Source organism: Anas acuta, chromosome 4, assembly GCF_963932015.1.
Source record: "Anas acuta chromosome 4, bAnaAcu1.1, whole genome shotgun sequence".
In the NCBI taxonomy this organism is placed as follows: Eukaryota; Metazoa; Chordata; class Aves; order Anseriformes; family Anatidae; genus Anas; species Anas acuta.
In genome coordinates this window covers 23,184,509-23,189,126 of record NC_088982.1, presented here as the reverse complement: position 1 = coordinate 23,189,126, position 4,618 = coordinate 23,184,509, and positions in this window count along the sequence as shown.

Here is a 4,618-nt window from a genome sequence, read left to right as displayed (position 1 = left end):
GCTTGCTTGTGATTTCCTTAAACCTGCATATGTTGTATGAAACTTAGCCATTAAGTAGTCTGTCTGAACTCCTAATGTGTAATGCAATCTCTTTGTACTATGAATTTTTGTGTATGGAGGTAGTAAGAAGAATTTTTGTGTATGGAGGTTATGTGTTGTACTTGAGTTTTATTTTATTGAGAAAGAACAATTGCAACTGCTACTTGTTCCATATTTTGTCTGAGGAAGAAGAAAATCTAAGCTTTAATCTAAGCTGTTAACTGACTGAAGACCTTTACCTCTAAGGTATCAGGACTTTAACGTCAAACAATACGAAGTTAAAACTTTAAAAAAAAAAAAAAAAAAAAAAAAAAAAAGCTACGTTCTCGTTATTCTCAATTGTTTTTTGTAAGGTATGGAAAGAAAAATTACAAATGACAGGAAGCTCTTCGCAATTGCTTCCTCTGTGTCTCTCAGTGATATTACAATGCTTAATTTGTTACATGATGTTCTCACAGATGACTACAATCTGTAAATGGCATTAAAATGAGTTTTGCTCTCTAAACAGGGTGAAGGAGGCTCAAAGCAAGATGTTATGGCTAGCTGAGATGTAATTATCAGTGTACCAACCATCCAGTTGGCAGTTTTTCTGTTCGTTATTCTGATGTTTCTAGCTGCATTGCACAAGGTCTGTTTTGAGGTCTGTATCTGAATTTTAGAAGTTCAAAAGCAGCTATAGTTCATATTCAGAATTTAAAAAATAAAAATAAAAAATGGGGGTGGGGTGGGGGTAGGGGAGAATCCTTCCAGTCCTCAAAGAATTGAGACACTGCTGATAGCAAATTTCTGGAATTTGAACATATTTTCTGATGCCAGAAAAGATAAGGATGATGGTTATAATTGTATAATACACATTCTTTCATTAAATATGTGCATATGTTAAATAAAAAAGGATTGCTGTACTGAATCTTGAGAAATGCTATTATAATTGTACTGACATCAGTTCTCAAAAGAAATGTGAAGGTTCTTTTTCCAGCCCGAAACTTCTTTACAAGCATATTTTCTCCCCAATATACAATTGTTATTTTTTCCCAGAGGCATTATGCCAAAATTCTGCAGGCTACCTCACTTTACTGTGGCAAAACAGATGAGGAAGCTACTTGTGTCTTTAATAAACCCTGGTTTTACAGGTAAAGAGTGTGTGCAATGTCTTCTTGAAACACGGTAAGGATTAAACAGTTCCTTTTCATGTTTCTGAGTTTCTTTGTAACCAACACTCAGTTGAATGTTGTACTGTAGTGTACTTAGTAGCTCTTCATTTGGTCTTTCTCAGCTCTTTCCCTGTTTTTCCCAGGTACAGAAACTTTGATAAAATTGGTACCTCATAAGATCCCTGTACTGATGACTGTTTTTTTTCCTGTGTGGAAAGGCAATGTAACTTCATCCAGCTGGTCTCATTTAAAAAAAAAAAAAAAAAAAAAGCAAAGTGAAAGCATGGGTGTCTTTCAGCTTTTTTCTGAATCTATGGGTAGTTGTTTTATCTGTGTACTTTCTGTGGAAGCTAACCCTGGGCTGCTCCTGTTCTTCTGAAGTGTGCACACAGCTGAGGCCTCTCCTAGGCTTGGGGAGGGAGATGTGGCTGGGTGGTAGAGTCAGACTGAAAGACAGATGGGGAGATGGGTGTGGACAGTGTGATCGGAAAAGACTGTAAAAAAAGTGTCAGTTTTTCAACATAAATTGAGCTGGTACTTCACTGCATACTGCTACAAAATGATGTGGTTTTAAAAGTGCCTTCTTTCTAAAAGTTCTAGTTTCATGTTGAAAGGAGGAAACAGTTTATTCTGGTTTGATAATGCTGATGCCTACTGAACATAAGCATCTGTTTCTCCTAAGGAGTTAAATTTCCTGGATGTGTAATGGATGTTGAATACTCCCACCTGTGCTCTGCAGGTGGTTTGCAGTGCAAATCAACTTGTACCTATCTAAACCGGGGTTTCTGCACTTCAGGGCTCTTCTTTCCTTTTCCTGGCTAGGCATGTAATGCTACTGCTAATGAATAAACAAGGAAACTTGGTACAGAGTGATTAAGCTCTGGCTATCTAATATTAACGAACAAAGCATGGGGTTTGGCTAGATAAAATCTAAAACTCTAAACGTTTTTTTCTTTTCCTAATGTTTTGTGAAGTCGTGTGTTTGGGAGTTTTGCTTGAAGTTTGAAGTTAGGCTCAAGGTACTGGCTATCTTCCACAGATGTTAGATTAAATTTCCATTTCTTTTTTCTTGTTTTCTGTATCATTTTTTTTCTTCATTTGTTGTGCATGTACAATGAAGTAGCACCAGTCATTTCCTCTTGCCACAAGTTGGTTTCATCTCTTGCTCTGGATGCACCGTTTCTTCCCCTTGCTGCCTAAGAAGCACTACCTGTGGCAGGGCTGACTGGATTTTTGAACTGCCCCTCCACAGAGCTACACGGCACCCCGTCAGCCTAGAAGCTGTGTTAGATCATCTGTTGAGGCAAAATTAATAAAAGGGCATGTAAGGTTGGAGCAAGGAGGATGGGGGGAAAACAGCTGAGCAGTTTAGGACAGTAGGAGCCTGCTCTCCTAACCCTCAGAGCAGAGAAGAGAAGGCAGGAGAGCCCCCGGGCCTGTAGCGCTGGAAGATGGCGGACGCCTGTGAAGAGACGTGCTGGCAAGGCTTGGGAACTGCTGGAGGGAGTGAGTGACTTCTCAGTTATTTGGGAGCACTGGGGTGTGGGTTGGCGGTGTGTTTCGGTGGTGAGCTTGGGTTAGAAATACCAAGTTACCTGTGATGAGGAATGGGCCTTAGCACAGAGTTCACAGATGCCTGTTATGTGCTTAGAGGGGCTTAAAGCACCATCGGAGCTTTTGGTTGACTAAATGCGTGGGGAGTCGCTAGCGTACGTAGTCCATGTGCAATCAGTTGATCTGTGATTAGCTTTTGTTGTTTTAAATATCCACTACTCTTGGTTCCTCCTTTCCTCTCTCCGGGTAATACGGTATGATGTTTGCATGGAATAAGATATTTTGAAATCGTCACTGAAAAGTAGTGAATATGTAAAAGTAGTGGCCTTCAGCATCTTGACTTACATTCAAGATAACTATCCTTTAAAAGCAACAGCTTTAGGAGAGTGTGATAATACCCATGTAGTGTATTTCAGTTTCTGTTTTTCAAGGTTTTTGCTCTGTGGAGATGTACGGAGGGATATGGGCAGGAGTGTGATGGTCTGTAAGCAGGGAGCAGGTTTGGGGTAGAGCAGCTGAAATATGTATTTGTTGGCAGCAGAGGGAGCTATTGACGTTTTTATTGACAATCCAATGAAACTTTCTGGAGTGTGTTTTAAGTGTTAAACACCACAGCAACAAAAAGCTCTAATTTAATCAGTGGTACCTCAGCAATTGCGTTTTGCTTCCCCGGGGCTGAGTGCCTGGGTCTCTTGTGCCCCAGGAACAGGGTGGCCTTGGCCGGTGGCAGCCCTGTCCCCATCCCTGGGGCTGGAGTCAGCCGGGAAGTGGCTGCTGTAATTATTGAGAGGAACAACGTAACATCTCCCGAAGCCAAATTTTTAATCAAAGTGATGGGCGAGAACAGGATCCGCGTGGCTTATGTCAAAACAATAGCGGCACGCATCAGCTGCTAATTAACGTGAACGCATGACTCTGGAAAAGTAATTTGCAATTGGGGTGGAATCTGTGTATTTATTTTTATTTTGATTAATGTTGGGTCTTTTCTTTTTTGAAGATGCTAGCTGAATGCGTTTCATACGCTAGTCCGTATAAACAGGAGATTAATCACTAGAAATTAACAATAACCAAAATCAGACAGCGGCATTGTTTTGGTAAAATAGGCTGAATACTTGTTAGAGTAACCTCTGTATCACTTTTATCTACTAAACTGAAACTTGTTGGGTTAAAAACGTGTAATATTTCCTCAGTCTTGGAGGTGGAATTGGGGGTGGGGGAGATAGGCATTGTGAAGAAACTTGTACCAGTTTTGGCCACAGCAAGGTCTTTTCATATAACATATCCTGTATTAGAAATGCTGAGATCTGTGTGGATTTTTTTTTCCTGAAGATTGTATGGAGAGGCTAATTGATGAATGATCCTATAGTCATTTGATACCATCTTATTACTGCAATTCGTTCTCAAGTGAGAACTAGAGGAAAATAAAGCTTTATTTAGATATCAACCTTTAGATGAGAAATGGAAGCAACCTGTGTTATCAATTCCAGAAGATTCTTGGCCAAATCCCTATAGTTTGTCATTAAAACTTAACAGTATTTTCATCTCATTGATACATTCATGTTGGTCCTAGTACTCACTTGCATTGCCTCTGCTTACCTTCCTCTCATTTCAGGTAAGTCTCAGTAACTTACTTGCTGTCTCATGGTACAGCTCCGAGTGTTAAAAGCTGGGGAGAGCATATGTGGGCACAGACTATTGGAAATCTGGCCATCCTTGAGGTTAAGATGAGAGGCTCGCCTTGTTCTGCTTCTGCAGCCTCATAAAAATGAAGCTAATCTCTGGCTCAGTAAATAGCAGCGAGCTCAGTGAGCAAACAAATTAAATTGCAATCTTTGTGTGACATGGTTTTATTGTGGGGTTGGTTCAGTACTTTT